Below are 22278 nucleotides of genomic sequence, written 5' to 3' on the forward strand. Positions count from 1 at the left end.
CACATCTAGGTATGTTCTAATTTTAGGACACATATTTATTAACGGTCTATTTGTTCTGATCAACAAAAACTCTTTCCAGAACATTGGACATATTAAATGTTTCATATGTCTCCTAATCTTACCAGCAAGCACCACTTTTCTAGATACCTTAACTTTGACGCGAAAGTGTAACGGCGCGCAACATGTGGAATGTCGGACAAGCAGCCAGCGGTAAGAAAAAGTAACGGTCGCGATTCCGTTGTACGTCCACTTGCTTCGATCACGCCGTATTTCAGCGATTTGTCGAGATATAAGCCGGGTTTTCCTATGAGCAGGAATTTTGCACCGCGTAATACGTAATCATCCGGCGTACTATGTCGTCCACTCAACAGTAACGAAATAGTGAAGGCGCTTTCCGGCAGAGCACAATGTGTAGTCCGCCAACGCTTTACATCAGGCGTTCCTGGCTAACTGGTTTTGGACGAGTCTAACGCGTTACACGCTACGTTCTACAGCATGAGTGCGAAGAGAGGTGGAAGAGTACTCTTGATCACTATAAAACACAGATAGAAGAAGAAATATGTATAGCAGGATCTGCTGAAAAAAAGGAGAGAACTAGCTACTGAGACAGGCTGAGATTACTAGACAGCATGCAAGATGAAATATACACTTTCCCAAATGTTGTACGGGTCACTGAAAATATTCAATATTGCAATAAGGTGCCGGCGGGACTCAATAATGGCCTCTGCAGATACGTTGATAACAATTGTCCAGACGCAATTGAGTGTAAACTACTTTCCTCTGGATCTCAACGGACATTGAAAACACCTTTTTCAGCACATGCGGACGTCCTCCGACCAAGAAGAGGAAGGAAAGTGATGCGGTTCTCAAATATTTAAATGAGAACAAAGAAGACAGACTCTACGTAGAAACCTGTCTGGAAGAGCTGTCGAAACTACCACACCAAGAGGATGAAATAGATATGTTCTTCAAAACTATGGCTACGACCGTGAAAAAAGATAGGCCAGATCCCATTACGCAGACCAAGACTGGAGTTTTCCGAAACGCCAGAGAGCTGGAAGTACTAAACGAACAGCGTCTATATGGTTTTGATTCAACAACTACGAACTGCAATGAAAATTATTCGTTCTCGCAGCAAAGTTCTCCAGGCCCACCACTGACGCGCCTACGAACCTCTCAGAGCACTTACTCTAACAAATGGCATTGCCACTCAGTCGCTCGGTTTTTCAAATGGTTCAAATGGCTCTGAGCACTATGGGACTCAACATCTTAGGTCATAAGTCCCCTAGAACTTAGAACTACTTAAACCTAACTAACCTAAGGACATCACACACACCCATGCCCGAGGCAGGATTCGAATCTGCGACCGTAGCAGTCCCGCGGTTCCGGACTGCACCGCCAGAACCGCTAGACCACCGCGGCCGGCCGCTCGGTTTTTCACTAAATGACATTACTGATGAGCAGTCCAATACAACAAATAATACAGAACAAGATAATGTTTTGCATAAGATTCCACACTTTATTTGTTATATAAAACTCACTGGCATCTCTGAAAATTGTGTTGTGGTTATATGTAGCTGACGTTGTATGTTACAGACGTGCAAAACGCTTATTTTTCATTGAATTCATTACAAACAAAAAAAACTTATTAGTAACTACAAGGAAACGGCGTTCACACAATGTACTTCCCAGACAACACGCGGGGACTGAATAATTCATGCGTTTGTAGTTTCATTTTGTGGGGAAACATGAATAACTTTTGCGTCCCTGCCGACGCAATACGCCGTCCTGTTCGCGTGGCGCTTAAGTTCCAACTCGGAGGAAAAGCGGGCTATAAGCGTCGTTTGGCTTCTAAGTTACAACTTTCACAGCCTCGTGCCACCACGTCTGCGTCTCGCTTGCTACGATTGGTCGCTCGTGTGCGGCGCCCTTCACGAATGAAGAACAGACGCGTGTTTAGAGTGGTCATAAGCTGGTGGACAGTAATTGTAAATATAATGACGAATACAGTATTATTATCTGCAGATTTACTAACAATTTTCCAGAAAAAAATGGAAATGAGCGTTTGGCGTCACTGACCGGGAGGCTCCTTACGGGGCAGGTCCGGTCTCCTTGGTGCATGTCTTACTACATTCGACGCCACAATGGGCGATCTGCGCGCCGGATGGGGATGAAATGATGATGAAGACAACACAACACCCTGTCCCTGAGCGGAGAAAATCACCGACCCACCCGGGAGTCGAACCCGGCCCCTTGCTGACCATTCAGCTATCGGGGCGGACAGTTTTCCCAAGAGTTGCTTCAACTTAAGGTGCATAATTTGTTAGGTTTCGCACATTGTTAGGTGTCTCGCAAGAAGAGTTACGCCTCCTGTGAAAGAAGGCTAGAGGTATGTGAATGGAAATGTTCTTCGTAGAACCGTGCCAAAGGTATGTTACCTCCTCAGCACAACTGCCAAAGCTGGCTGTTGTATGCCCCCCCCCCCCCCTTAAAACTACCTATCTGCAATAATTTTTTTCTATGCAGGCTTAGCAAATTTTGTTCTAAGCAGGTTAAAAGAAAATGAAGCATTATTGAAAAATATTACTTAAATGAAAAATGTTTATGTAAAATAGTGCGCACAACAAATTAAATGAATCATTATAGAAAAAAATTAAAACTGCATAAATGTTCTAAGAAATGGAAAGTAAAACAAAATCTATATGGTATTATCTACGGCAGCTATGCATTTAGAATAATGTATAATAAAGAGCAGATTTTATTTGCTCCTCATAAATTATTATTAGCATATAAATTGGAAAAAATAATCAGAAGTGAAAAACCTATAATTAAAAGTTGAGGAATTATCCACTTACAGGAATTGTTTTTTATTATAATTTTTCGCTGCATTTCCTTGCTTTAAGCGAAGCAGCATTATTGTCACTAAAGTCCAGTTTAGCCGCTCTACCGTATTCGACAAGATAGCTAAATTTGACATTCCTGTTTTCACATATACTCGACATTAAGTAATTTTTTTTATCATCTTTAATTTGCTGAAACTGTGTGCAGCAACTGGCATTATCATAATTATCACCGAAGTTATTACGACGTCTGGATAAGTATCTCTTAACCAATACTTTAAAAAACATTCAAAATATATAGACGGGAAGTTTCCTCAATGCTCATTGTCAATTCTTTCACCTGAAGCTTGAAATCAGCTATTTCGGTTACCAGCTCCACTGTATTTGGCGCCGAAATCAGCTGCATATAAGATGTAAAGCTTTCATTTATGGCGCTTTAGGACAGGAAAAAGGGTGATATGTTTGAGATCTATTTCTCATTTATTATTCTATCATACATTTTGATGACCTCTAGCTCGGTCAATCTAGCCCGTCCTTAGTCAGTAGAAATCGGGAAAAATATGAAGCCTTCGGTCGGTTAGCATACATGCTTCAGCACCCTTTTTCCGACATTCGAGACACTTACAAGTAGCAGCAAAACTCCATTGTTGAATATGAGCTAGGGTGTGGGTGGCAACTGACCGAATTTCGCTATCTCCGTTAGAATGTGGAATAAAACAGCAGACGTCTGAATGAAATCAAACGAATAGCAATGGTGAAGAGCGCCTTCCAAAATAAGAAGAACCTTCTGCTAAACAAACACATCAGCTTCCACAGTAAGAAAATATTTATAAAGATCATTGTATGGCGTTTCCTCACATACGAATGTCTGAACCAGGTCATAAAGACCGCTAGTAGGTTCCACGTGGCATATTCACAGAATTTTAATGAAGTAACATAGAAACATACATTGGAGCTATTCAGTGTAACAGCCATAATTCTCTTTTCATAAATGTTACATTCAAGAAACAAAAAGAAATTCGCTTTGGTGTCATATTGGTACTCAGTGTGAAAAATATGAATAAATTTTAATGTCTTGTCAATGTAAAATTGAACAAAACATCACTGGGTACAATTGAATGAGAGAGAGAAAGTAATATATTTTGAAAATATAGATGTGATTTACTTGTGCAAGCAAATGGTTACAATAAAAAAAAGGATTATTTGTTCAAGAGAAGGAGCTTCCCAAATTGATCAAGCTACTAACTCGTTGGTCCACCTCTGGCCTTTATGCAAGCAGTTATACTGCTTGTTATTGATTAACAGTGGTGTTGGATGTCCTCCTGGGAGATATCGCGACAAATTCTGTCCAACTGACACGTTAGTTTATCAAAATCCCGAGCTGGTTGGAGGGCCCTGCCCATAATGCTCCAAACGTTCTCTATTGGGGAGAGATCCGGAGACCCTGCTGGCCGAGGTTAAGGTTTCGCAAGCACGAAGACAAGCAATACAGACTCTCACCGTGCTCGGGTGGACATTATCTGGCAGAAATGTAAGCCCAGGATGACTTGTATTGAAGAACGGGGCGTAGAATATTGCCGACGTACCGCTATGCTGTAAGGGTACCGTGGATGACAACCAGATGGGTCCTGCTATGAAAAGAAACGGCAAGTCGAGCTGTATGGCGGGTGACAGGTTGATATCCCACCGCTGTCCGGGGCGTCTCCAGACACGTCTTCGGCCTGGAATCTGATTGACTGAAGTAGTGTTGTCTTCAGTGAGGAGTCCCGCTTCCAAGTGAGCCCCGTTGACCAGCCTGGATCAAGAGGACTACAGACAAGAGGAATCTCCGACACCAGGTACAAATCTTAGCCTCTTGAAAGAAGCAGACGTAGTGCACGCAGCAACTGTTTGAACCAAGTACGCAGTTGCATTGCCACATTAACTGTGTCAGCAACAGACGTCTGTTGGGTGGTCTTCGTTTCCGTATTGAACGAAATGACGGTGTGGAAACAGCGAACCGAGGGAAATGCTTCTTCTCCTAAGCAGGAGGCAGGAATACTTAGGGGTAGAAGAATTCACGTACCTCTCCCAGTTAATTCTTAAATCGTCTTCGTGTCTTTATTGCGGTCAGTTTTTGCGACCCGTTTGTGTCTGTTCCCTTGGCAGAGGGCCTATCTCGCCACCTCTCGACACAGCGCTGGTTGTTCGACGTTCACTGTGTTTATATGAGGCTTCTAAACCTGAATTTCACAAAGCAATTTCCCAATACTGCTCCTGGTTGGTCACTAATCACTCCTGTATCGATTATGGAAATGCGATATTTGCTGCTGGGTTTCCACTTCCAAAGGCAACGGCCTTGCCACAGTGGATACACCGGTTCCCGTGAGATCACCGAAGTTAAGCGCTGTCGGGCGTGGCCGGCACTTGGATGGGTGACCATCCAGCCGCCATGCGCTGTTGCCATTTTTCGGGGTGCACTCAGCCTCGTGATGCCAATTGAGGAGTTACTCGACCGAATAGTAGCGACTCCGGTCAAAGAAAACCATCATAACAACCGGGAGTGCGGTGTGCTGACCACACACCCCTCCTATCCGCATCCTCACTGAGGATGATACGGCGGTTGGATGGTCCCGATGGGCCGCTTGCGGCCTGAAGACGGAGTGCTTCCACTTCCAAAACCGATTTTCGCTCCCATGTAATACAAAACCGTTTCTGAAACGCGCTCGGTTCGTCAGGTTACGTTTTGTTTTTAAAAATTTACAGCTAATCTAGATGGAGTGATGTTTCGTGCAGTGAAGGAGAAGTATAAATATTAGGCTGAGCATGAAACGTCTACCTCTAATATTTAATCGAAGAGAAACAGTCGTTGTGCTGTCTAAATCAGAAACCGGAACAATTGCTTTCCAGACGTCATATTTGACAGGTCTATCATAAGTCACAGTTGAAATCTGTAAACTCATACAAATACTTTCTCCCTTTCGGGACGTGTCCATACAGCCATCTCTACAGTGGAGTGTCAATCGTGACGATACGAACCCGGCCGGCAATCAAATCCGGGCCCCTTCACTTACCAATCCGCCACCCTGACCGCACAGCTGCCACTGCGAACAACGCTTAGTTGGGACACGAAGTGGAACGATCACATAGGCTCAATTGTGGATAAAGCAGGTAGCAGACTTCCGTTTGTTGGTAGAATACTAGGCAAATGTAATCAGTCTGCAAAGGAGATTACTTACAACTCACGCGACGGCCCATTTTAGAATATTGCTCAAGTGCGTGGGACTTGTACGGAATAGGACTGGCAGGGGATACTGAACATGTACAAGGAAGGGCAGCAAGAGTGGTCACATGTTTGTTTTACCCGCGGGAGTGTGTCACTGAGACGTTGAAAGAAGTGAACTGTCAGACTCCTTGAAGGTAGACGCAGACTATTCAAAATGTTAAAATGTGTGTGAAATGTTATGGGACTTAACTGCTGTCATCAGTCCCTAAGCTTACACACTACTTACCCTAAATTATCCTAAGGACAAACACACACACCCATGCCCAAGGGAGGACTCGAACCTCCGCCGGGATCAGCGCAGACTATTCCGAGAAAGTTTACTAACAAAGTTTCAAGAACTGGCTTTAAATGATGATTCTAGGAATATAGTACAATCCCCTACATATCGCTCCCATAGCCATCAATGAGGATAAGATTAGATTTATTACAACTAACACAATCATTTTTCCCTCGCTCCATACGTGAATGGAACGGGAAAAACCCTTAATAAACGATACAAAGGGCCGTACCCTCTGCCAAGCACCTCGCAGTGGTGCGCAGAGTATGTAGGTAGGTAGATGTAGAAATAGATGTAGAATCGCTTCCAGCCTTAACATGTGAAACGGTTTCCGAAAGTCGATTTTCGCGTCCCGGAAGTTGTGTCGCATGTAAACGCAGGGAGTTTGTCGCGGGACTCTGCGTATACGTGGAACGAGCGAGCGGGTAATCTTGACACCGCTGTAGGACCAGCAGGGAAACCCGAGTAGTAACCGTAGTGTGTGACGCGTCGAGAATGTGCCCCTCCCCTCCCAAATCCACTCCACTCCACTTCCGCCGCCAATTGACCGTTGAGCGAAGCTGTGAAAGTGGGCTGGCACGAGCTACGCCGCAGGCTGAGCGCTAACGTTACGTACTGCCAAGTTTACCGTCTTGTGAAGCAGCCGCTTTCGAAACTAATCCAAAAATAGAAACTATACTTCCAGTCTGAAGACCTGTTGGCTACGTGGGCGCATTGAATGGGCGAAAACTGTGCCCGGACGGCATCTGTAGGTCAGATAAGGAATACGTTTCACAAAAACCTTATCAGTTTTCTTTTCGTTTAATAGGCTTCGTGGTGTATAGCGGATTCCAGATTGGTAGTGTCATAAAGACAAAGTGTAAGTTTCTCCTGACTGGAAAGCTTCTCTGTTTGGAAACAATACACCTGGAAATAAGCGCGATTTGAGATTATCTGTACTGACTGATACCGAAATTATTGCATTTCATTTAAAATTTAATGTCATCATCAGACATTAACTATCCACAGCTGGTTAGTGGCCCTCCATCTTTACTTTTCCATGTATTTTGCTAAGTGTGTTGTATTTTCACGCAGGTATCGCTCGTGGTTTCCATACTGAGGAAGGCTGCGTCACCGAGCGAGGTGGCGCAGTGGTTAGCACACCGGACTCGCATTCGGGAGGACGACAGTTCAAACCCTCGTCCTGCCATCGTGATACAAGATTTCCATGAGTTGCCTAAATCACTTCCGGCAAATGCCGGGATGGTTCCTTTGAAGGGCCACGGCCTACTTGCTTCCTCATGCTTCCATAATCCGATGGGACCGATGATCTCCCTGTTTGGTCCCCAGCATCCGAATCAAGCAACCAACCAAGTCTGCGTCATTTAGCGATTAGAAGTAACCTAGATCTCGGGTTATTCTACACATCGATTTGTCACCTCAACCAAGATTTCGGGGAGTGCGACATCATCACACTTTAGGCAAAAGTTTACAAATAGTATCTTCATTCCGTTGCATAATCAGCTACTAAATAACAAAAAAAGCTAACGTAACACGGACGCTACAATCTGAAAGATACGGCACTTAAATCTACCGCGCTACAGCTCCTTTAGACTCCGTGAAACTTGTCATCAGTGTCGCGAGCACACCTCCAGTTGTGCACGTTTTAATAAGGAGCTTTTGCGCGTGCGCAACTTGACGGGCCAAATACATACGGATTTGATTAACAACGTGCAAGAGTCACGATGTGCCACTCAACTAGACGTTTATGCCAGTGCCACCAGGTGGTACCACACTCCAGCAAACTTTTATCCCCATTCGCTCTGCATAAATCCTAGATGATAGCACACTCCTCAGATACGCTAATTCACACACTATATAGTAAAATTAGATCGGACGCCAGTATATGTTAAAGTTGTACTGACAGTAAACCTATTTTGTGGATTTCTGAATGACTTACTGTATATTAAATTACGAATTGTATCATACAGTAATCCATCTGAGACGTCGAGAATCATACGGCCCAAAGCAAATCGCCGTCGATTGTGAGACTGTATCATTTATTTATGCTTCTAAAATCTGTTGATCTTTTATCTGTACCGTAGATCCACATTGTGTGTATGAACATTCACAAAAAGCTGTGTCACTGGTTTCTCCGATATTCACTTAAATGCGGGATCGACGGCGCTGTGATTTGGGCCCCTTATGGTTCTCAGCGCCTTATTTCTATTCCAGTGAAGTGAACATATTGATACACATTACTCCTTGAGTTTAAGCATTTCCACAAACGGTACTTTGTGTTTGGAGTATATACTGTGCGAGAGTGGCTTTCGTGTGCAGTGTAAACATGAACTATGTCGAATCTATTTTCAATGATAACAGAAAAGGTAGAGCTTTGAGGACGGGTCGTAAGTCAAGCTTGAGTAGTTCAGTCGGTAGAGCACTTGCCCGCTAAAGGCAAAGATCTCGAGTTCGAGTCTCGGTCCGACACACAGCTTTAATCTGCCAGGAAGTTTCATATTAGGCCACACTCCGCTGCACAGTGGAAATGTCATTCTGGGAACAGAAAAATATATTACCAGGAAAAGTTAGCCGCAAAGGAACTAGGGCCTCCGAGAACTGATCCTTTGAATGAGAGAGTGAATCAAATAAGCATGACTACAAGCGACCATATAACAAGGAAGTGTGCAGTTAGCACAAGCTCTTGTGTGGATGCAGCGTAAGAATATCTGATTTTTAGCCCAGAAGTAAAACTGTGAACTAACACATCTGTTAGGGATTTTGTACGTTTACCCAGAAAAAAGAAAAAGCACGAAAACTCCCACTTACACAAAAATGCGAAATGAAGAGTTGCGAAAACTTACACATTATTTCGTTATTGCCCTAACATGTTCTTAGTTATGTACAAAACAACAAAATTCCACAAAACCAATTCTTTCTTTTGTCGGCTAAGTTATGGATATCATTATTATTACTGTTATTATTATTGGCAGTGGCTGTAATTGGTAATTTGTGGTAAGGTCTTATGGCACCAAACTGCTGAGGTCATCGGTCCCTAAGCTTATGCACTACTTTAATCTAACTTAAACTAACTTACGCTAAGGACAACACACACACCCATGCCCGAGGGAGGACTCGAACCTCCGAACCGAGCGAGGTGGCGCAGTGGTTAGCACACTGGACTCGCATTCGGGAGGACGACGGTTCAATCCCGCGTCCGGCCATCCTGATTTAGGTTTTCCGTGATTTCCCTAAATCGCTTCAGGCAAATGCCGGGATGGTTCCTTAGAAAGGGCACGGCCGATTTCCTTCCGCATCCTTCCCCAATCCGAGCTTGTGCTCCGTCTCTAATGACCCCGTTGTCGACGGGACGTTCAACAGTAATCTCCTCCTCCTCCTCCTCGAACCTCCGACGGGGGGAGTGCCTGTAGTTATATAAATTTGTTGATAACCATAACTGTTATACAGCACACACTCAAATTTATCTGAATCTAAAATTTTGTGAATACCCAGAATGTATATTCACCAGACACCACTGCAACTATGGTATAGAATTTTTTAAGTAACATAATAAAAGGCAATGATTTTCTTTAATAATATTTCATAGCTTAACACGATAGCGTTTTTTATATTCGGTCACAGATAATTGCTTTTGAACACAGAAATACTAATGGACCTCAGTACTCTACTGATTTATAACCGCCCTTGTATGTTACCAGCGATTTTTGCGATTTACTCCACCGAATTAGTTCCAATCTTTCCTTCAACTACTTTTACAGATCTTCTTTCGATTAGATCTGTAGTCCTCTTAACGCTTCTAACGAATTCGTTTCAGAAATTCTTTTGGGGTTAAAGAACAACTTTAGGACACTTATAAAGAAGCCATTCTTTTACAAGGAATGGTGTGTGCTTCACATAATTATCTTGGAAAAATTAGAATGTACACCGAAACAGCAATTTTATGTACTCCTGTTCAAAAAAATTCGTCAGAATGTAAACAGATTCCTACTATCGTTGTACCACTCTGACCCTTCGTCAGCGTGCTTCCTTGCTAACTGTAGACTTCTGCTTCCGTTCATTTATTTACTTTGCCCCCTTCGGTTATATCCATCTCCTGACAATCCTTTCGACAGCTGCTTCACATATTTGCGTACCACATTCTTGCAGCAACTGGAATCGTAATTTTGGGTGCGCTTAGTGGAGGATTATGCATAATATTTATGTTTAATCTCCTTTGTCTTTCGTTTAGCTTCCTTGGCTGCCCTTTTTGAATGACAGATACTATGATATATGTGATTCTTCTCTTCGCATTGTCTTATAGTACCCCGACCTTACTTGTGGGTATATGCAGCAAACTAGGAACGTCTCTGTGACTGCGATATTTTTGCATGGTGAAAGGTGACTATTAGTCGCTGTTCGAACGTTGTGTTAGTCCCCTTGCGTCTCATTGGGATCTTGTAGACCATGCAGCAGGACGGAACAAAAACAGAGAAGTAAACTGGGAGTAACAGGCCGTATCATACCACACCCAATGGGCGTTTGTACAAGGGAACTTTTGTTATGCTTTTACGTGCCAAAATATTTAAGATCTTATAGACGCGTCCTAATTAATTATCTCCAAAAACTGTTAATTAGTATTTTACAGTGATTCTTTTAGACGCTAACAAATTAATTATTTCTAAAAACTGGTGAATTGCATTTTTTCTAACAGCTGTATCTCTACTGGTCCGGAGCTTTTCCGTGTCAGTTTATACCGAAAATTATGGAAAACAGTGGCTGGTCGAATATTAATGACAGCCTTCTATTTTCCATAATCCCTTCATATAAAAAATTCACCGTCGCACGTAACAGGCGAGTGGATATTGTTTTCCAAAGTAGTGTTACTAATATTAATGCACAAATCTGACAATTTGGAAAGACATGCTACACGATTGTTCACGTAAGACCTCGTATTATCCGAAATATATCTCTCCGATCGCTGGTTCCTTATCTCACTTTTCAGTGAAGGCTCCTCTTCTGCTTCTACACTGTGTTAAGGAAACATTCCATATTTTCAGAGGTGGTAGTATGGACCAAACCAAGAAAAAAAATATCCAATAAAAATTGGCTCTAAAATGCATACCTTAAGAGCTATGAGCAGTTGTTCGTCTTCGCTACTGCGTAATACATATCTTTCGCTTCAAACTCTTTGCATTTACGAATACCTACAGAATGCAGTAAACAAACGAGAAAACATTCTCTTACAGTGAAACAACAAAAGAGTTTCCATTGCTACCTGCTTGCTTTCATTTGCCAGACCATAACAGAAGTTATGTCTGCTACATCCCGTGTGGAAAATGGCCTTCCATTATGCTGGTAAGTGCAAAGCTGAAACAACAATGTAAAAGCATGTCACAAACTTACCAAAACACAAACTGGTTTTATTAGAATTTATGTACGCGCAGAACTCACCCGGAACCGTGATTAGTGTTTACAGTAACGACACCGACAGATGTTTATTACATGCTGTATCAGTGGCAATAATAATGTGTCCTCATTTCTTTATTGCATTCTGTAGGTCGTTCGTAATAGCAAAGATCTTGCAGTAGACGACACGTACAGTATTTTACAGCAATGAAGACGAACAGGTGCTCATAGCTCATACGGTACGCATTTTATAGCCCACGTTTATTGGACATTTTATTCTTTTACCAGTCCATGTTAATACCTCTCAAAATACGGAAGATTTTTTAAATACCCGGTATAATTTTGATCCTAAACGTTTCGGACACTGTAAAAATTACACAGTACCTAGGAAGTAAGTGAGTGTGAGTTTTCAAGAGACGATATCAAATCAAGTGCACTGCCTTTTTGAAGAATAAGAACAATGAGCGCAGGCAAAACGTTTTACGTGCTAGTGGATGCGGAAATATGCTGTGCTTTGGGCTGCTTCGTGTGCCTCAAGATAACTTTTTCTTTTCTTAAAATCCCAAAATGAAATCGTGTGTACATTACGCCAAGCACAGAGCCCATCTCTTCAGCACCGAGGGAAAAATTCTCTAGTTTCAAAATATAGACATGTAAAGGTGATCGTTGAAGGTCTCAGAAATCTGCTTTCCTTTGATACTTTCAGTTCTTTGAAAGAGGAAGAGTGGCAGTGGGGAGCGGCGAGAGAGAAGGGGAGTGAGAGAGGAACCGGTACATATTCCACAGATGAAACTTTGACAGAAGACGAGTTTGGTAAGAGAAGTTTTATTCGACTGGACCAGCTACGACGCGGTTATGCTTGCATCCAAGCGCACATAAGCAACTCCACTGGTCATGTGTGCCGCATCAGACGTACTATGTCATTCGAAAGGCTGCCCCCGCTCTTGTTGATACTTTTGTTTTCAAGTAAATGAATACAAGGGGTGAGTCACATAAGAGCTGCAACTCTTCTTTTATGAATGGTTAAAGATATCGAAACGAGGTTTTCGGCAAATTATACTAGGGAAAGAGACACGCAATTCTGTTGCTATGAGGACGAGTTTAAACTACCTTTTATTAATTAATTGCATACTTTACCCTTTACTGCTACTCCTCCCGGCCATCGTAACATGCGCATTTCTGTGGGATGGAGCTCCAGATCGTGAGTTTTCTTTGACAACTTCGATGCGGATGGCAGTTGTTTCTTGAGAAATACAAACAGATTACGGACATACGTTAAGGGATCAAAAATATCCGGATACCCTATGCAGTGCGGAATAGGTCGCGTCATGTCACGGGAGGTGGGGCCACCAGTGCAACACGAGTAGTACTCGCAACTATTATATCAACCGAGCTGTTGAAGCACATACGATTTCTTAAATTTCTTAAATTGAGCGATATACTTCTTTTAACGGCGTTCTAAAACTCTAATAAAGAGGGGTACAGCACAGTGACATAGCGCGGTGGCGTGATACGGTTCGGAAAAATATCAGAGATACTTGCTAAAGTTGGAGGCAAGGCAAGTGGGCCTCTTATGACAGGCTCTGTCGTTATATGCCGCAGGCAGATAGGCCTACGCTACTAAGATAAAACCTATTTCCTCTCTCGTGAAATCTTCTCGGGTTATCAGCCGAGTCTCGTCATAATCCAGGAAGATTTCGTCAACGAAGTTTACCGAGGAAGGCCGCATTCCCGTTTATTTCCTCTTAGCCATCTTTATATATTATAGATACAAGGTCAGCTACGATTGTTGTAAATGGAATTTAAAAATGCAGTCAAATGGAAAAGAGACAGATGGAAAAAAGTATTATTTCAAACGTAATGGTCATATTGATTGACGACTCCATAGACTGCTGTGTGCACAACGACCATATAATAAATAAAATTAGAAGGATTTTGATGATTTATTAGTAGCATAATTGCTGTTAATAAATCATTATAATTACGGCCAATGCTGACCTTCCTTCTAATTTTAGTAATCGTCATAGCTATTAATACTGAAAGATAAGACGGTTAATCCGCTCAAGGAAAAATGTATGCTGCTGCCTACGGAACCACGATTCTACCGAAGCGTGCACCTCATCGTCCCAGGCCAATCGACGGCCATTAACGTCTTCCTTCAGGACGCCAAAAATTTCTAAATACTATGGAGAGACATCGAGACTGTATGGATGATGTGTTAGGGATTCCCAGCGAAACTTCTGCAGAGTTGTCGAAACAACCACGGTAACATGTGGTCGGGTATTATCGTGCAACAGTATAATACCGTCCGTCAACATTCATGGGCGTTTGGAGATGATGGCGCACTTCAATTCTTGCAGTGTCCACGCACCGTTGTAGCGCCGTGTACCAGAAAGTCAATGAGCAGCGGGCCCTTGCAGTCAAAGAGAAAGGTCATCATAACTTTCCAGGAGCTGGCGTGTCAGTTTTATGGCTATATCGTGAAGTTTCGCTGGGAAGCCCTTACATATCCTCTTTACGGTCCTGATCTCTCCCCATGCGATTTACATATTTTTGGAGCCCAAAAGAAAGACATTTGTGGCCATCGATTTGCTTTGGATGAAGAGGTGGCGCCTGAGTACAATCACAAATATTTTCCATGAAGGCAGTGACAGTCTCGTAATAAATGTATTAAAGACGACATTGCAATGCCTGTGTTATTCCGAATTATTATGCATTGTTCTTTCGGACATGCATGCATGTTCGAAGGAACAGGCACTGAGCGACTACAGCCGTTACAAACTACACGAAAACGTATTCGCAGTTCCAAATATGGACACCCAGCAGCCCAGCAGAATTATGAAAATGATAATCTTTGCCGGACCGGGACATGAACCCGGACATCGCGCTTATCGTGAGCGATCCCCTAACTAATAGGCTATCCGAGCACGACTCAAGGCCTGGTCCGAACTCTCATATGTCATCAACCATGTGTCTACAACCCGTACTCGTACATTCATTATACACGGCAATCATGCTCGGATAGTCTAATGGTACTGCGACCGCTCGCGATGAGCGGGAAATATCGATTCGAGTTCCGGTCTGGAACAGCTTTTCGCTGTCGTCATACCATTATATACCTTATGGTTGTCCGTAATCGCAACTGCGAATACATTTTCGGGTATAAATGTATTAACAGTTGGGCCTGTGGCGATTTCTTTTGCAATAAAAAACAGTTTACTTACATTTTTCCATCTTTCTCGTTTTCATGTGACTGCCCATTATACTATACCAGAAGCGGCTTATATCACTATATTTCAAACGTGTGTACGTCCTCGTGTTTAGCTGAACAGTTTCCGTGGAAACAAGTAAACAGACGAAAGGCTCGACAAAACAGCAGAAATTAGCGTGAGAGCCGTACCTGAAGGTTTTTAGATCGCAACAATCAATTTCGGCCGCCTTGTCTTTCAATGTTAGCACATTTCTCGGATATCTTTACGAAAAGTTTCAACGCCAACATTACGAAGTCTTATATCACAGTCCTCAAGTTTTCAACAGCTCCGAATGCTGTTAAAATTATACCGTTCCATTAAAGAAAACATCCTTGCTTCAGTATCTTGCGCGATAGAAGAGCTAAGGGTATTACCCGTAGAACAAAACTACGTGTATTTCTGCCAGGTATCATTTTCCGAAAGCCGCGTTTCGATATCTTGAACTGTTCACCAAATAAAAGGGTGCAAGTTATTGGTGATCACCTAGTATCATGGGTTTGCGCAGAAATTTATCCGTGGAGGGGGGGGGGCGAAAATATTCCAAAATTGCCATTTTTTATATAAATGCATTAGCCAGTTTCAAAACCTGTCATACCATAAGAACAAAATTTTATAGAAGACACAAAAAACTATTATACCGCAGAGAATTGATGAGTGTCACTCACTTCTAGAGGTGTGCGATGATTCTGTAATGAATAGAAAGTCTTTGCTCCAGATTCTATGGGATGGGGGTGGTAGGTGATCACCTCTTGTGGACGCCGGTGCCCAGTGTACTGAATAGTAACACGCTGAATTACGTTTCTGTCGGAAAATTCACAGAGCTCCTACACTAGCTCGCCGCTTTCAACATGCTTTGGGGTCAACGCACTAACGACCGCTGTGTCCTGTGGCGGAATCGAAAGCCTACCGTAATCTCACAGAGGACGACCGAAGGGTCGACAGGGTTATGTACAGGTCGGTTGACAACAGTGTCTGGGATAGCGCCAAGATGGACGAATGTCGAAGGACCTTACTTGCATGTCACACTAATGCTGTTTGTCACTTAGGACAACAACAGAAACTGGACGATTAAGTAACTGTTATTCAGTAGCAGACTCATTTATTGTAAAGTAAGATGTAACTTTGTTTAAATTCCATTATTTATTTAAATTTTCTTGGCGGAATCTATCAAGAGAATACAAATTCGAAAGGCATTGTCGCACAGCGTAGCACCTTCATCACGGGCTGATTTCAGGTACGCTACAGTCAGTACAAAGTTGCAACGGAATGAAGGGTGAGTGTTGATGACATGAAGCTAGTGTAACATTCGAGCATTGTTTCCAACTTGCATATCCAAAATTGAACTATCTGCAAAGAAAAATTCTTCACAGTTTCTGTACGTCTAATAAGAGTTACTAAGTATCATTTACGAGTAGTTCCGTACAAGGGAGTTATCACGATGATTAGCATTACTGGCAAAAACTGTTTCTAGCTGCGCACACTTACGCGTTTATTCTATTAGGTTAGTGCATTATATTGTAGTGGTTTTGTTTTGCATTTTGGTATTACGCTTGCTGTACGCTTATTTATCGATTGTCGTTTTTTATTTGTAGTTCACAGTTGCTATTTGAGTTTACATGTTGTCATTTTGCAGTGCCAAGTGTAGACAGCGGAACATTTCCGACATATTATTCCGTCTGAGTACAGCAGATGGGTGACAGCAACTGAGGCAGCCGGAAATTTTGCGCCATGTGTGGGGATAATGCCATTGGTCAGAGCACGGCAAGAAAATGGATTTCTCGTTTTAAGGAGGATCGTTTTAACATTAGTGACTCCCCACATTCAGGAAGACCTTCGGGGTTTGATGAAGATAGTTTAAATGCATTAACGCACAATGTTCCACATCAGTTACTCGATAACTGGCAAATGAGACCATTCCACCATCGTGCGACATTTGCAATGGGGAGGTTTGAGAAATCGGATGTATGAGTACTGCGTGCTCTAAGCCAAAATCACAAAACCAGCGGGTGTCCAAATGTGCATGTCTGCTTGCTCATCGTCAGTTGGCTCGTGAACAGCATCGACCATTCCTATTCTGTATCGCTACAGTTGACTTGGAATGAATGAAACGAATGATTGAGTCCAAGCAAAGCAGCCAATCCCCGAGCAAACCCCTTTGCGCGTCCATAAAAGATAATGTTATGCATTTACTTGAACAGCGATGATGTGGTGTAGTACGAATTCCTTCCCCGAAGTGTAACCACCACTGCTGATATTTATGAAGGCTGCGTGAAATGACGCTACTACCCGTAACGACACACCCCTCCCCTTCCCCCCGCGCCACATTCTGCTAAACTGACAAAAATCACTATGCAGGAGTTGGGTTTGAAAGTCATTAGGCTTCCACCTTATTCACCTGATCTTGCGCCCTCAGATTTTCATCTTTTTCGCTCTATATCGCACAACTTCAAGGAACTTCCTTTTCGGTTGAGAATGCCCCACAAACAAGACTCGACGAGTTGTTTACCTCAAAACAACGTGATTTCTACAGTCGCGGAATCGGAAAGTTACTTCAGTGTTGGCAGACTATTGTAAATAGTGAAGGAGAATATATTACTTATGACTAAAATCTCTGTTATGTGTACCTGTTGTGTTTATTAAACTTATGGAAAAACGCGACGAACTTATGCACCAAACTAAAACAATCAGCAGTGACCTCTGCCTGTGATAAACGTTCTGACGTTGTTGGCCGACAAGAACAATTGTTGTTTAAACTAGTTCCCAGTAACATAAGACATTCTGTAAGATATACTCAGAAGAGTGATGAGTTTTACGTACTCTCTGACACTTTATGTCAGTTTGTGGCATTTGAACTTCTCAGGATTTTGTATGAAGCTGTAGCTTTCTGCGTCATGATTGTGTTTGTAATTACATCTTTGGCTGTGACACAGTTAACTTCAAACTGATGAAACTGTAGGGTGTAGTAATACATTGGACGACTTCTCATATCAGATTTAGTGTAAGACTTCATGCCAGAGTGGAACCAAGTGGCACATGTGCAGTGATAACAGTACAGTACATCTTAAAAGTCTGGATGCCGACTTTAACTGTGTTTTGACTTTTTTTTTTTAAAAAAAAGGGGTGTCACGCGATTATTTAGCAGACTACAGTCTCATTCGTTATCGAAATTAACCAGCCAAATCTTCCACTACCGATATAGAAACAGCCAAAGCTGTACGATTCAGTTTTTTATTTAAGTGATAACTAGTTTAGGGCTACCTGAATCCATTTTCACATCATTCAGACAGACAAAACAGTATTTTCCGAAATATAGTATAAACCAAATCAAGATTACACATATAGGTATAACAAAATCAAGTTTATCCATGAACAGTAACAGTTCTATTTTTGTTCTGTCACTGTTCCTGGTTAAACTTGTTTTTGTTATACCTATATGAGTAATCTTGGCCAGCGGCCTTGCCACAGTGGTAACATCGTTTCAAGTCAGATCGATTACGAGCAACACACCAGTAAATCCCCGATTTTTTAAAGAAAGAACTCTCATGTGTACAATGGCTTCAAACTTCTGGTTACTTTACAAGTGAGCTAATATCGGGCTTGGCTATCACTTGGATGGGCCACCGTCCGGTTCTGCCGAGTGCTGTTGGCATGCGGGGTCCACTCAGCCCTTGTCAGACCAATTATGGAACTTCTTGACTGAGAGGTAGCGGGACCGGTCACGAAAACTGACAACGGCCGGGAGAGCGGTGTGCTGACCAAATGCCTCTTCGAATTCGCATCCGGTATCGCCTACGGGCGAACGATGAGGGCCTTCTAAAGGCCTTTTTGGACGGTGTTCCTTTTTTTTATATGACATGGTTTCTATGATACATCGGAAAATCTTCATTTGTCTGTGTGGATGATTTGAAAACGGGCTGAGGTGACCACAAACCAATCATGAATTAAACAGAAAGTGGATCTTGGCTGTTTCTACATCGGACTGGTTAACCCAAGTGGCTGTCCTGAAATAAATACGGCATGCCTGACGGAGAAAAATTCTGGGTAGGCTTCTGCAAAAGGTTAGAATTACTCAACCTTCGCAAGTACGAGGGCTAGTCATAAAATCGTAATTATAACCACGTAAAACGAAATTCCATAACTAATTTCTTTTTTATTTTACTTTTTTTTATTTTTTTGCAGGTACACTTACATAAACAGTGCAGGAACACACAAACTCCTTATCACAGTACTGTAGCACCGCACTAGTGGGTCCAAACCGTAACGGCGCAGTCTATCTCCACTTTATCGTCCTGACAGCCATCAACAACCTCGCCAGGAGATTTCGGTTGTATACTCTTGTCCTGGTTTGGCCCTTACGAGCATAATTGTTAGCGACACACCACTAAAGCCCCGATTTTTTAAAGAAACAAACTCTTATGTATACAATGGCTTCAAACGTCTGGTTACTTTACGAGTGAGCTAATGTGTTAAATACATTCTAAGGAAAAAAAACGTTTCACCACGAAGGAATTATCAGAATAGGACGGAAATCGGTTGATATTATGAACATATACTGACTAATAAATGATTACAATTACAGAAAAACTGGGTGATTTATTCAAGAAGAAAAGCTTCACAAACTGAGCACGTCAGTAAGGTGTCGGTCCATCTCTGGCCCTTGTGCAAGCACTTATTCGGGTTGGCATTGATTGATAAAGTTTGGATGTCCTCATGAGGAACATTGTGCCAAATTTTGTCCAGTCGGCACATTTGATCATCAGAATCCTGGGAGTTTGAGGTTCCTGCCCCAAAATGCACCAAACGTTCTCAATTAGGGAGAGACCCGGCGACCTGGCTGACCAAGGTAGGGTTTGCCAAGCACGAACACACTCGACGTGTGTGGTTGGTTGCTTGATTTGGGGGAGGGGACCAAAAAGCGAGGTCATCGGTCCCATCGGATTAGGGAAGGATGGGGAAGGAAGTCGGCCGTGCCCTTTCAAAGGAACCATCCCGGCATGTGCCTGAAGCGATTTAGGGAAAACACGGAAAACCGAAATAAGGATGGTCGGACGTGTGCCGGCGAGCATTAACTTACTGAAACGTAAGCCCAGGCTAGCTTGCCAGGAAGGGCAACAAAACGGAGCGTTAGGACGTCGTCGATGTACCAGTGTGCCGTAAGGATGCCGCGGGTGACAACTACAGGGGTCCTGCTAAGAAAAGAAATGACACCCCAGATCATCATTCCTGGCTGTCGGGCCGTATGGCAGCCAACAGTCAGGTTGGTATCCCGCCGCTGTCCGGAGCGTATACAGACATCCAGACACGTCTTTGGCCTGGAATCTTATTGACTGGAGTAGAATTATCTTCAGTGATGATTCCCGCTTTGAACTGAGCAACGACAATTACCGAAGACGGGTGTGGAGACCCCCCGGACAGCAGTGAAGTACCAACCAGACTGTCGCCAGCAATACCGGGAGTGAAGGAGCGATGGACTGGGGTGTCATTTCTTTTCATAACAGCACCCCTTTGGTGGTCATCCGCGGTACCCTTAAAGCACAGCGCTATGTCGACCACATTCTGCGCCCCGTTCTGTTGCTCTTCAGGGCAAGCCATCCTGGGCTTACATTTCGGCAAGATAATGCCCGACCGCGCACGGCGAAAGTTTCTGCTGCTCGTCTTCGTGTTTGCCAAACTTTAACTTCGACAGCGAGGCCGCCGGATCTCTCCATAGTCGATAACGTTTGGTGCATTATGGGTGGGGTCCTACTATCAGCGCGGTATTTTGAGGTACTAAAGCGGCAATTGGACAGAATTTAGCACAACATCCCTCAGGAGGACACCCAATAAACCTATTAATCAGTGACGAGCTGAATAATTGCTTGTGTACGGGTCAGAGTGGGACCAGCGTGTTATTGACTCGCTCAATTTCTAAAGGTCTTTCTCTTGAAAAAATCATACAGTTTTTCTGAAATTTTAATCATCTGTTCGACTTAACATGTACATCACATTTAGCTATTTCCGTCCCATTCGGCTACTTCCTTCCTTCATATTGCACAGTTTTTTTTCTTTCTTTCTTAGAGTATATCTAAATGACGAGCATATAAGCGAGCTAAAGCTTAGGAAAGGTTTGAAATTACATTTAAAGTTTGTTGAAAGTCCCTCACTGTCAAATACTGGGTCATATAATCTGGTAATTTTAACGCAGCTAAGTTACATTGCCTCATAGCTTTTACACAGTTTCTTACTGAAATACCTATCTTACTGTGTAGAACCTTAACATATGATTATACCTCTTACAGAGTAGATTATGATAGCATTTTAAATTTTTAAATTCGGTCAGTGATGATATGGAATATTGAAACATCAAATCTGTCCTCCCCCCCCCCCCCGGAAGTTGTTAAATAGGCGACCTGAAAATGGGACTGTGGATCATGAACCACGGACTGGGTTGTTAGACCTTTTAGAGTGTGGCAGTTCCAGAGAACACTCAGCATACCCTATGATGGTTGGATGTACGCCTTTTTTGGCGGTGGTGAGTCCCTTTGCCTCTGGCCACAGTGATACAGTCAGCACACGTCCGTGGCGATTGGGTGGGTAATTACGTCACCTGGATTCACCTAACAGCGTTGCAACGTACCTCTTGCTGCAATGACCGATGCCCTGTTCAAAATATCGTGCAAAATGATAAAAACTGATCCATGACCTGTATTAATTTTTTCTACCATCGTCTTGATTGATATGCGCTTGTCTTGGAGCATCAGGGCCTACATTTTTCTTTCGATTACTAGTTCTTCACACTGACATGCTCGGCCACTTCGTTTGTGGTCATCCAGTCATGTTTGACCACACTGGAAGGCCTGCGCCACAAAACTACTACATCATTTTACGTTGTTGCCGTAGTCTTGCACCAACTCAGCATGGATGGCTGCAGCGTTTTCCCCATTCAGTTGCAGAAAACGAATAACTGCACGATGCTCCACCTCGCAAACATGCTGCGTCATTTTGTTTTGGCCGCTGTAGCGGCGTGCTACGGTACTGTGGCGCGAGGATACACTCAACATGAGCACCATGTGTTGCTCCAGATACATCGAAACGAAGTACATTTGCCGGCCGCTGTGGCCGAGCGGTTTTAGGCGCTTCAGTCCGGAACCGCGCTGCTGCTACGGTCGCAGGTTCGAATCCTGCTTCGGACATGGATGTGTGTGATGTCCTTAGGTTAGTTAGGTTTAAGTAGTTATAAGTCTAGGGGACTGATGACCTCAAATGTTAAGTCCCATAGTG

At 43.1% G+C, this 22278-nt stretch overlaps 1 protein-coding gene and 1 pseudogene across 3 annotated transcripts in view; one reads left to right on the forward strand and one right to left on the reverse strand.

Moving 5' to 3' along the window:
* LOC126175278 (N-acetyl-D-glucosamine kinase) overlaps window positions 1-22278 on the reverse strand; it is a 195585-nt gene that overhangs the window by 97642 nt on the left and 75665 nt on the right. The window lies entirely within an intron of this gene.
* On the forward strand, window positions 5169-5285 carry LOC126177663 (5S ribosomal RNA; annotated as a pseudogene).

Source organism: Schistocerca cancellata, chromosome 3, assembly GCF_023864275.1.
Source record: "Schistocerca cancellata isolate TAMUIC-IGC-003103 chromosome 3, iqSchCanc2.1, whole genome shotgun sequence".
Classification (NCBI taxonomy): Eukaryota; Metazoa; Arthropoda; class Insecta; order Orthoptera; family Acrididae; genus Schistocerca; species Schistocerca cancellata.